The 12,500-nt window shown below is 44.4% G+C and overlaps 1 protein-coding gene across 1 annotated transcript in view; it reads left to right on the top strand.

Annotated features, from left to right (window-relative positions):
- The window catches only part of SLC25A13 (solute carrier family 25 member 13), a gene marked incomplete at both ends in the record, with an annotated part of 160,395 nt that overhangs the window by 78,938 nt on the left and 68,957 nt on the right, over positions 1-12,500 (top strand).

Genomic DNA, 12,500 nt, shown 5'->3' with positions numbered 1-12,500 from the left:
GAGATCAGCCCGACAGTATATTTAAATATGATTATACAGTTCTTATTCTACGATGATGCTATAATGAATCTCATCTCTTCTACATTAACTAAGAGTGAATTAAAAAAATAAAATTATGATTATGTCTGGGTTTTTCTCCTTAAGTGTCATTTAAGAAAAACATTTTAATTTTTACCGTTAGGTTTAGTCACTGGGGATCAATATCTATTGGTTGACAAATTTCAATAAAGAGTCCATTTCTTTTGGGTTTTTATGAACTCGTTTACTTTATTCAGCAACCTTATTTCTTTTACAAAATCTATTACTTAAAACAAACAAACAAAAAACAACAACAACAACAACAAAAAAAAAAACAGTGATGGATGTTATTCCCTTGGGAGTTCGTCTCCAAGCCTGAAGAAAAGCCGCCAGGGAATCTCCTTTGTGAACAGAGGTGTTGCTAGTCTCTCAACTCCTCTGGTTTTTTTAACTTGCCCCAGATCTTGCCAGATGCCGGGGGTGGGACCAGTCAAATCCCCTCCCACTGTTATTCCCTTAAAGGCACTTCTCAGCATCCGTGCTTAGGCATGGACTAGTATATATTGACTGTGTGTGCGTGAGTGTGTATGCGTGTGTGTGTGTGTGTGTGTGTGTGTGTGTGTGTGTGTGTGTGTGTGTGTGTGTGATGGCTGGCTACCAAACCCAGGAATTCACCAAACTCCAAACTCCACCTCACCAGCTGCTCACCGGACAACACACACAGACACTCGTGAGGCAGAGTAGGACCTCTTTATTTCTGGCCAGTAACTACACAGGCAAACTTAACTAAATCATGCAGCTCAGATCTTCACAATTCTTTGTCTTTTATTAAAAAAAAAAGTATCATGTTGATATACTTCAGTTGGCAAGAAGCTGAACTACAAGAAGCCAAAAGACAAGATTAATATATTTAGGGACTTTCCTGGATCCTGGAATGTGTACCAGGTCTGTGACGGATTAGTCTTTGTTCCTGTTTTGGCAGGTGTCGGGGCCTGCATGCTAGGTTTTAAGGTTCAAATGGTGTCCTTAACATGGCATCAGCTGTGCTAAGGTCTGGGGTCAAATGTGTCCCATTGTGCTGTGCTTATATTAATTATTCATATTTTTACCATGGTTTCCTAGATGAACTCAGATCCATTTGACAGAGTCATCTCCCTGACTTTCTTAAATTTTTAATAATGCTGCTAAAATATTTCAAGTTTCCTGTTACTTTCAGGACAAAGCTTCAAAGGTACTTTAAACAGGGCTGTTGGGTCAAACCTGTAATTTCAGCACCTGAGAGGCTAAAACAGGAGAATTGCTTGCTGCAGGTTCGAGGCCAGGCTAGGATATGGAGTGACTTCCATTTCACTGACCCTCCCCTTAACCCCCCAATAAACACACATATACATACCAAGAAAAGCAAAAAGTAAAGATACCTCTCCTCTGGCTCTGTTCTTTCTTTGCCACACATGTTAATGTCTGCAAATCTCCATCTTCAGTTCTATCTATATACACAGAAACCTAGTTCAGTAATTTATGTAGGGAATGGAACACAAGGTAGATTCATTCTTACCACTGTTTACACAGGACTCTGGCACATGGTAAGAGGCGGTGTTATTTGATGAGGAATAATTATAATAATGCTATTGAGAAAGGTGCCTCAACTTGACTTTGTGGAACACAGCCTAATTAATTTTGTGGGATGTTAGCAGTAGTAAGGGTAATCGCATTGCCACCTTTGTGTTAGTGTGAACCTGGCTGCATCCTGTCTACTGTAACTCCCCACAGAGCCCGAGTCCAAGACTAAGTGACTCAGGACTTACTTGTCTCTTTCCAGCTGCAGCTTGTAGGCATTCGCTTAAGCTTGACTCTAACCCTGGGGTGGTTAATGGGAACGTCCCATGGAGTCACGAATTGCATGGGATGACTTTGCCTTTGGAGCAAGAAAAAAAAGCATGCCTTAAACCTTTACTAATTTGAAGTGACTCTCACACCTAAGGATATGGACAAGGCCTTTGCGTTAAATCCAGCTGCAGACTCAGAAAGACCGAGGAGATGAATTGAGATAAACTTTCCCTCAGCGCTGGCTCCGAGGACTGCATTGAGTCACTTCTCTTCTTTGCAGATCTTTTGTTTGCTCCCTTTGAGCTCTTGACTCCAGTCGGGTTGAACTTCCGGCCCCTACTTTGGACCCTTTGGTTTCTTTCTTGGGCTCGGTAGTGGATTCAGATAGCTTCTGAAATGCAGGAGAGTGTGCTGTCTGGTTTCTTATAGTCACCTGAGAGGAGGGAACCTCAACTGAGAAAATATCTCCAGAAGATTAGGCCATAAGGAATTTTCTTAATTAGTGATTGATGGGCGAGGGCTCAGTCCAGTTTGGGTGGGACACCCCTGCACTGGTGGTCCTGTATTCTATTTTTTAAAAGCAGGCTGAACAAGCCATGAGGAGCAGGCCAGTAAGCAGCACTCCTCCATGGCCTCTGCATCAGCTCCGGCCTCCAGGTTCCCGCCCCGTTCCAGTTCCTCTCCTGACTGTCTTCGGTGATGAAACCTTTTCTTCCCCAACTTGCTCCTTGGTATTTTATCACAGCGACAGAACCTCTAAGACAGTGAACTTGCTCTCCTGGGTTTGAGGCGTCTGCTATGTCAGGCACACCCATTTTCCTGTCCTAAGGCAGAGAGCTCAGAAAGGTAGTCTCTGTTGTACAAGCACAGAGATGCTTGGCTATTTCAGATGTGAAAGCTGTCACCATGTGCTCTCTTGCCTGTCTCTGATGAGGCAGGAGCCTCAGGGAACCAGGGAAATACTGACGTTCCCAGGAACAAGCTCAGCTGGTTCAAGCCAACGGGGACGGTAGCCATGATGCTGTGCAGGTTGCTCAGCTGTACCACTCTCTGCAGGCTCCGGTGTGTTTCCCTCTGTTTAATAAAGTCTGCGCTCTATTTAAGCAAGTATGCCTGGTCTGAATAAGTGTCACTCACTGAGGTCATAGGTCATATCAGAGCTCATATGAGCTTATGTGTATGCTCTTGTCTGTACGTAGTGTATAGATTTCACAAATGCAGGACTGAACAACAGTAGCAGAAAACCTACTTTTTAGATTCTCCTTCCTCATTTCTAGGAAAGGACTACAGAAGAAGGTAGGGGACACATAACTTACTCCCTTTATACTAGAGCAGAGTTGGCTGATTTTTTTTTATGTGTAATGCTTTCATCTCTACATCATGAACAGTTTTTAAAGTATGTCATTTTGGGGTTTCTTTTTGTGACAGGGTAACTCTTATAGACTTAGAGTTTGTCATATCTACCAGGCTGGCCTTGAACCCAAGAGGGCCACCTGCATCCGTCTCTCAAGTGCTAGGATTAAAGGCAAATGGGTGTGTTTCCGTAAGACTCTCTCTCTCTCTGCCTCTGTTCTCGTCTCCTAAAGCAAAACTTTGATTTTATGTCCGCCTTGCAAATAGATTTTGATGTTGTGAGATTGTTAAGAAAAAGTTGGAAGCTGGTTGGTGGTGCATGGCTTTAATCCCAGCATTCAGATCAGGCAGATCTCTGAGTTTGATGCCATCCTGGTCTACAGAGTGAGTTCCAGGACAGCCAGGGCTCCGCAGAGAAACCCTGTCTTGAAATAAGCCACCAATACCACCACACCAAAAAGATGAAGAATAAGGAGAAGGAGGAAGGAAGGAAGGAAGGAAGGAAAGAAAGAAGGAAGGAAGAAGGGAGAAAGGGAGGGAGAAAGGAAGGAAGAAAGGAAGGAAAGAAGGAAGTAAAAAGAGAGGGAGGGAGGGAAGAAGGAAGGAAGAAGGGAGGGAGGGAGGGAGGGAGGAAAGAAGGAAGAAAGAAGAGAGGGAGGGAGGAAGGGAGGGAGGAAGGAAGAAAGGAAGGAAAGAAGGAAGGAAGAAGAGAGGGAGGGAGGAAGGAAGGAAGAAAGAAGAGAGGGAGAGAGGAAGGGAGGGAGGAAGGAAGAAAGAAAGGAAAGAAGGAAGGAAGAAGAGAGAAAAGGAGGGAGGAAGGAAAGAAGGAAGAAAGGAAGGAGGGAGGAAGGAAAGAAGAAGGAAGAAGGAAGGAAGGAAAGAAGAAGGAAGAAGAGAGGGAGGGAGGAAGGGAGGAAAGGAGGGAGGAAGGAAAGAAGGAAGGAAGAAGAGGGGGGAAGGGAGGAAGGAAGGAAAGGAGGAAAAAAGAAGGGAGGGAGGAAGGGAGGAAAGGAGGGAGGAAGGAAAGAAGGAAGGAAGAAGAGAGGGAGTGAGGGAGGAAGGAAAGAAGGAAGAAGGGAGGGAGGGAGGAAGGAAGAAGAGAGGGAGGGAGGGAGGGGGAGAGAGAGAGAGAGAGAGAGAGAGAGAGAGAGAGAGAGAGAGAGAGAGAGAGAGAGAGAGAGAGAGAGAGAAGAAAGAAAAAAGGCTTTAGAGAAACTGGAAATTGTTGTTTTACACCCGATTCAGTGTGTAGATATTGCTTGCCTCTCTGTTTTCTACGTATTGTACCGTTATTACGACTTATGGGAGACAGGTCACTCACTAATCCATTTTTGTTGAGCAGGCAAGGTGTGGGAATTGCTGTCACGTACATGCACTTGAGAGTGTAGTGAAACCGCAGCCGACCTCAGATGGGAACTATTTGAAGTTGGGGTTAATGCAAGTATTAAGACCATCAATCCTTGATAGCCAGAGACCATATGGGCATTTTGGTCTGCAACATGTGAACCTATTCCTGTCGATTGTAAGTTGCTGCTGACAGAATATGTAATGCATGTTGGTACTGGTTGATAATTACGATTAGCGTAGTTTCCCAGAGACGAAGGAGGTGTATAGGAAGCTGACATTGTTTGCCCAGCTCACCTCTGTGTGGAACCAGCTCACTTGGGTAGTGGGGTTCCATTTCTCAGACACTTTTTACATTCAGGACAAAGGAAATCAAGATTCACTGTGTTGTGTCTGGAGTTGGTCAGCCTGCCCTCCTGTCAACAGCTTGAGCTGGCTTTTATAGGAGCTCCCCGCTGAGAGCATCTTGTCTAGAGCATCTCCGCAGCTGTTACTGAGAAACTGAGCAGGAAATCAGAAGAGCCCGGAAACAGAGACGCACTGCTCTTGTTTCCCATTTGCTGTTGCCTTACTCCTGGAGGATGAGGTAGCGTTGTTCTGAAGGCTCTTCTTGATGGTCCAACCCAAGGACCTAGGGGCAGAATTTCACCACGAGTCTACAGACAGGACTGCGTGGCTGAATGCGTGCTTACGAGAAGGGAAGAACGGAGATGCCTTCGCCCTCCCTGTACTCATTGCTTGGTTCCATTTCTACCTCATTCTAAACCGTGTGTAGATGCGGGAGCCGGAGGAGATGTCTCAGTCTGTCAGAGTGCAAAGATGACAACGTGACTTCAGATCCCAGCACACATGTAAAAGGCCATGGGTAGTTAGCTATGCATATGGCGTTCATTCCAGTGTGGTATGGGCTGGAGACAGGAGGGCTCGGAAGGTCTTGTCTCTGAGGAATAAGACAGGGAATGGTAGAGCAGGTGCCTGACATCCCCCACTGACCTTTGTGCATGCATGTTCACACACAGTACACATACATACATGCACTATGTCTGTTTATCCTTATCTTAATTCAGGTTATTTTCAAACTAGCTTAAAATTATGAAAATTTAGAGCACTTACATGAAACAGTGTAGAGAGCTGGTCAAGCATTCTTGATTCATCTTTAGTCTTCATTTTCACATTCACCTTTGTTTTGACTGGCATTTTCTACCACCAGAGGTTTAAAAAAATTTTTTTTGGGGTCTGTTTTCATTAAAATTGTATCTATTTTTTAAGTTTTGAAAAAAACCCACAAAAGTAAAAGTGAACCAGGTTTCGGTTCATTTTGTTTTATCTTTCCACGGTCTTTGCTTTATAGCTCAAGTCGCTCTACTTTGTGTTTTGGAGACTTTTGTTGTTGTTCTGCCGAATAAATTGTTCCCAGACTTAAAGCACAGATATACTGGCATGTCTGAATAGAGGCAAAAAGCATTTTTTACATTCAAAATATGCCCACTCGAAAATTGGAGATGATTAAGGGAATGACAGAACTGGAACTGTTAGCATGAATGTAGACCAGAATCAGGGTAACCCCCATACATGTTTACTTCTGTCCAGGCAGCCATTTTGAGGAGTTTGACTTTTTTTTTCCCACAGCAATGGGAATGGGTATTGAAGTCTTTGGAATCTGCTACAATAAAAGCCTGTCCATTTCTCATTGTGTGGCAGAGCAGAGGGAACAGGAAACATTCACTGGCACTTGAGCAGAAGAGCCTAAGAGATGGCTGCAGGTGGCCTGGCTGGGACCTTCTGGCCCTAGGTGACAGAGGTCCTGTCCCTCTTTTCCAGTCGCAAACTCTCACACTAGCAAACCTCCCTGGCCTGGCCTATGAGGAACACCGCCAAAGGCTGATGTGCCTTCTCTCAGAGCCTGCCCTTTTCACAGCCTGTTTATGTCTCTTTGTTGTTTTCCCGCTTCTTCAAGGTCTCTCGGTTCTTGTTTCAGTACTCTGTTTAAGCATCAATTTGATCCTTGTTCTTTCCCCTACCTGTGTATTGTAAGATAATCACATCTCTTTCTACAACTGTACTTTTGGCTTCTAGTTTTCTTTCTTTCTTTCTTTCTTTCTTTCTTTCTTTCTTTCTTTCTTTTCTTTTTAAATAGACATTCTTTTAAGATAATCAGCCAATTGCTTAAGATTGTGGCTCTGAGGCAGGTGGTGTTAGCTCACTTCTGCCACCCCAGCTCACAGGTAGAAGCAGGAGGATTCTAAGTTTGAGAGAAGCTTGATGCTATATAGCAAAAGACAGACAGACAGACAGACAGACACACACACACACACACACACAAAGCAGGCTCCAGGACCAGACTTAGCCTCAAGCACTATACTTCATGTTTCCATCTATGGAATGAAAGTCACAAAGTCCACAGCATCTGGCATTTAAGAAGGCAAGGCCCCAGGGGGAAGCATACACCCAGCACAAGGCTTACCTTCTATTTCTCCTGACTTAGAGCCCATATGACTCTCCCAGATGTATACTCCACGGGCACTTCCAATGTTCCTTTTGTAGAAAGCTTAACCTTCATTTTTAACATAAACTGTCCACTCTGGGTTTTGTATTCTGACCACCCGCTGCATCTCTTTCACAGATAAAAGCATTTTTATCCTGTGCTGGAGTCTTCTTGCTTCCTGTCATCCTTCGTGAGAATTCTTTGAATGTATAGCCTGATTCATTTCTTTAGCATCCAAATTATCATCATAGATTCTCGCCACCGTGTGTGTGTGTGTGTGTGTGTGTGTGTGTGTGTGTGTGTGTGTGTGTGTGTGTGTGTGTTTGGGAATGAGTCAGTCACTTTTCCAACAGGACTGTCTCCTCAAGTTCCCTCAAAACTGTTTTGAAATTCTTTTTCCTTGTTAGGATCCCACTGTGATTTTTTCCCTCTCAGGACGGCATAGCCAGCCGTGAGGACTCTGTCTGGGGTCACACCAGGCTCAGTGTGTATCTCCGCTCAGCTGCTGTGTGACTTTGAGTTAGCAGTAACTTAGCCACCGTCCCACCCCCATCTCCCTCTTCACGTGTCTTTCTGTAAAACAGAGGTAACCAGTTTACTGAAACAAGGCTTCAATAAAACCCGGCCTCAACCTTAGGCCGGCAGTAAATATTTAGTATTCAACTGCTACTGTGATTCTCTGCCATGTCTGTGTGTCCATCTTTCTGTGCCTGTGGCTGGTTCTCAAGACTCAGCAGTTCTGGATTAGAAAGGACCTTCCGCCCACAGACACCTTAGTACACAACAAAGATATATGCACCACAATGTTCATAGCAGCTCTATTTATAATAGCCAGAAGCTGGAAAGAACCCAGATGTCCTTCAGAAGATGAATGGATACAAAAATTGTGGAACATTTACACAATGGAATACTAATCAGCCACCAGAAACAATGACTTGACCAAATTCTTAAGAAAATGGCTGCATCTAGAGAAGATCATCCTGAGTGAGATAACCCAGTCACAAAAGAACAGACATAATATGCAGTCACTGATAGTGGGATGCTAACCCCAGAGGCTCGCACTGCCCCAGAAACAACTCACAGACTGTATGAAGTCCAAGAAATAAAGAAAACAAAACAAAACAAAACAAAAAAATTTCTATACAACAAGAAAACTTTGACTATTTCCATGTTACATTTTGTTTTACATGTACTTTATGCTCATTGTAACTATTAAGTTTTCAATGCATACTATCAAACCTTTAAAAAAATCAAGTACTGACTAAAAAATATATTCATACAGTTTTATGTGAAAATTATTTTAAAATCTGAAAAAAAAGTACTGACAAAAATGTATTGTATAATTTTATGCAAACAATGCTTAAAATCTGTACATTTATCTTTGTTTTGTAAAATAAAGTTGTTAAAAAAAAAAAAAAAAAAAAGAAAGGACCTTCCGGGTGTTTAAGCCCTTCACCCCGACAGAAATCAAAGCTAACACTTACCAAGCGTCTGTCGGACACGGCGGGGACAGCAGGCCCTGGCATGTGCATTTTGTGGAGAAAGCCTGGGGGCCTAAGACTGCAGCTAGCTCATCTGAGCTCCACCACGTAGTCAGTATGGCGGTGTCGGAGTCATCATGGTTGCCATTCCCAGCCATCAGTGAAAAAAGAAATCTGTCACAGGTGTCCCTTTGCCCAGAGTTACAAGTGTTACCAGTGACGCTTGCTTGTGGGAGATGTGTCCTTTCATTGCTCACTAGTTTTAGAAGTGAGAGGCCGCTGTACTGTGCTGCACCCTACCCCAGTATCTTCTTCCCATTGATTTTCTCGTAAAAGAAACACAGAGAGGCAGCTTGGCTCCTTCCCTGGACTTTTAACCTGCCAGCCAGTTAACCTGTAAACACTTTATTATAAGGCTCTGTTCGCCCGTCGTTCCCTTCCTTTAGGATATGAGTTATTGTCTGTGTCCTCTGTCCCACACATATAGGAAGTGCCAACCTCTTGGCGGCCCTTACATACGTGTTAGATATTCTTTGCGAGCGATAGAGATACTGTCAAGGGATTGAAGTCCCTGTGCTGTGGGTACTACACCCAGACATTTATTTCTAAGTTAGCACATTCTTGGCGGAGTTGTCTGTATGCTTGACCCTGCAGGCTTTCCCACCCCACACCCTGTTCTGGACTCCTATTAGGGCTGAAAGGAGAGTAGAACATGACGGAAGAGTCGCCTCTCTCTACGTTTTGCCTCGCCCTCCCCATGACGATCAGTAAGGAGAGCAAGGCATTTCGGGCACATTGCCTTCTGCCTTGGTGGAAACTTAGGAACCTTATAATAGTCTCACAAAACTAGGCAGAGGCAAAATCTGGAGCATGGAGAGTGATACAAAGCGGGCCTGGGGGTGTAGCTCACGTGGGAGAGGGCGTGCCTAGCAGGCGTGAGGCCCTAGGTTCGGTCTTCAGCATAAAGGCATGACGGCACACGCCCATAGTCCCGGCACTCGGGAGGCACAGGAACTGGAAGGAAAGTGGAAAGTCTGTCTTGGCTATGTAGAAAGTTTGAGCCCAGCCTGGGTTCCATGTGACCCTGTCTTAAATCAATACATAGGTACATACAATAAAATTTTTAGAGCTTTTTAGATTGCCAAGTGTCAAGTGTAGTTTTCGTCAAGTTCTCTATGGTATAGTTTTCCAGGGTTTCATATGTACCATGGTCAGGTGGCAAGCACGTGCTTGTCCTTGGGGAGGGGTGGTGTGTGTGTGTGTGTGTGTGTGTGTGTGTGTGTGTGTGTAAGGAACAACCAGGCTTGAGCTCCAGCTTTGCTGCCCCTGGCAGGAAAACTTCAGCTCTCTCCCTTGGATGCAGTAAGGTTAATGCTTATGACCTACATGGTGCATCTGATGACAGTAACCAAGGGAGGGGGATTCGGAGGTTTCAAGGTTGGTCAAGCCTAGATTACCTATCAGGCCCTGCCCTCAGATGTTACGGAGGGAGCAAGCCCTGTCTTTAGTAATTATAGCTTACACAGAAGGACCAGCCTAAACCTTCTTCACTGGCATAGCTTCAAGGTCAAGCATGGAATTTTAATGTCTCCAGTTTTTAGGAGCTGTTAAAATGAACTCTCAATTTGTCCATCATCAGGATAAAAGAAGCGGTTTCTGTTGTTTTGTTTAGTCTTTGTTTTGCCTATTTGTATGATTCCTGCTGGCAACTCTCCAAATGAACTATGTAGTCTGCAAAGGAGTTGTGGGCTGTCCGTCATGGGTCCTCTGCAACCTTGGGCATCTGTTTTTCTCTTTGGCATTCCAGACAAGCTGGTCTTCATGTTCTGGGTTTCTGCTGCGGCCTGTGAAGCTACTTCTGGGTCCTTTTGACAGAGTTCTACCTAGGAAAATAGAAAATACCCACGGGTCACCTCGGCTGTTGCTCAGAGGATCCTTGGCTTTCTAAAGCACTGGTGGTGCATCTGGTCCTTTCCTTCCTTCCAACTGAATACCATGTTCTTTGCTTTCAATGGAAGACCTACTGTGGTCATTTTTTCACTACGGACCTTGAGTGGTTGGGTTTTTTGTTTTTGTTTCCTGTTGAATTGGAGGCTCTTGGATAGACAACAACTTTATTTTTGTTGAGTAGATGCTGATTTGTTTGTTCAGTTGGCTTTATGAACTGTCTGTCATTGGTAATGTCCACAGTACCTAGAACTCGAACAGGTAGGGGGAAATGTAAGCAGAATGTGGCATTTTATTCATGGCAGAGGTAGGAAAGTCTACTGTGCTGACTCTGTTTCTGATGTAAGGTGTAATATCATCTCAAAATATGTCTAGAACCACATGACAGGGCACCAGTTTTTAGTGCAGGGGTCAAAATGAGTTTTCCAGTTGCATGAAGGGTCTGCATGGCAGAGATGTTGTTACCCTGCGTACTTCCCCGAGAATCCTGAGAACCTTCTGTTGGAGATCAGTCTGTGATTCAGGCCACTGGATCTGTCTGCTGAGAAAAGGGGGCTGGTCTGGGACTTTGAAAGGTGGCAGGGCGCAGGCAAGGTGGACTGCCGTGCTCAGAGACTGACAGGGCCATCAGAGAACCTAAGCCAGGTACTAGGAAGCAATGAGCCACTGCTGTCTGCAAAGGAAAGGTTCATTTGAGTGAACTTTAAAGGCAGGGGGAGCATACTTTGGCAACTGGTTCACACTTGGGGAAAGGAATCTCACCGAATTGAAAATGACAGCTTTTCAGGTGGTGTCACTGGGAAACTAGCATGCCAATAACTAAGCTTTGAACCCAGCAAAGGGACCACAGTTGAGTCCTGGGTGGGACCATTAATAGTGGGGTTAGTGAGGTGTAATTTTATGGCCTTTATAAGATACAGGATGTATTCTTAGAAATTCTGGTCTAGCAGGTAGGAGTAGGGAGATTTGGAGGCAAACACTAATCCTTAGCTCCTAAGAAATCTTTGATGTTTTGTGGTAGCACTTTTCCTGAAAAGCAGAGTTAGCATCATCTGAGGACTGGGGTGGGGTGGGGGACACATCTTAAGTAAAGATCAAGTTCAAGGCTCTCGAAGGATCTGGGCCACAAAGGTTCATTGGCACTAAAAGTCGCCAGTGCTGTATGGAACTAAGGAGAAACTGTCAATAAGTTAGTATCATTTTCTTACTTAGTCATTCATCTTTAAAATTCCAGTGTTTTTATTTTTAAAGTGCAAAAAACGAGACCGAAAAGCATAGCTCATGACTATATTCATTACCCAGGTCCAGTCATTATGAAGATTTTGTCAATCAAGTTTCATCCTATCTCTCCTGCGGGGCAAAGGAAAACGGTCACAGTGTCATCAGACAGACAGACTCCTGTCATTCAAAGTGCAGTAACCCGTGGAACAATTAGTGTCATCTTGTTACCAAAGCTAAGAGATGGTTGCCTTACCAGTGAAACCCCATTTCATCTTAAATAATTTCGAATCCTTGATAGCCCCTTGGTGATACTTTTAAGTGTCGTGCAGATTAGCTTTCTGAGGTTCGTTTGGAAGGTAGGCAATGTGCTAAGGAAGGTGATAACAGACTTTCTACAGAAGTAGCCTCAGTGGGAAGCAGTGTTTGTTTTCTTATGCCTACACTTATCTCCTGGGAAGAGCTGTGGAGAGCTATGATTCTTGCTGGAGTTTGGTCATACAAATTATGTATCCAGGTGTGCTGCTATGGCTTTTCCTCCTCTGATGCACAGACTGTCCACCTTCTTATTCTAGAACACAGGGCTCTATGTGGCGTCATTTTTGACCCTCAGAGCCTTGGGTGGAGAAGTTACCAGCCGCTACTGGGAGGATCAACTGGCACAGGGCAGCCTTTTGTGACAATGACTTAACCTGCCCCAAATATCAGTAGTACCAGTGCTGAGGATTAGCACTTTCCAGCAGAGAACACTTCTTCACCGGTGTTAAGTCGAGTGCTTACATATTAGTGTGTGGTCACGATTACTTCCTGGATCCAGCCAAGCTTTT

The sequence above is a fragment of the Micromys minutus genome, assembly GCF_963924665.1.
Source record: "Micromys minutus genome assembly, chromosome: 23".
Classification (NCBI taxonomy): domain Eukaryota; kingdom Metazoa; phylum Chordata; class Mammalia; order Rodentia; family Muridae; genus Micromys; species Micromys minutus.
Note: the sequence above shows the minus strand (reverse complement) of the source record. Positions and strands in the feature narration are given on the sequence as shown.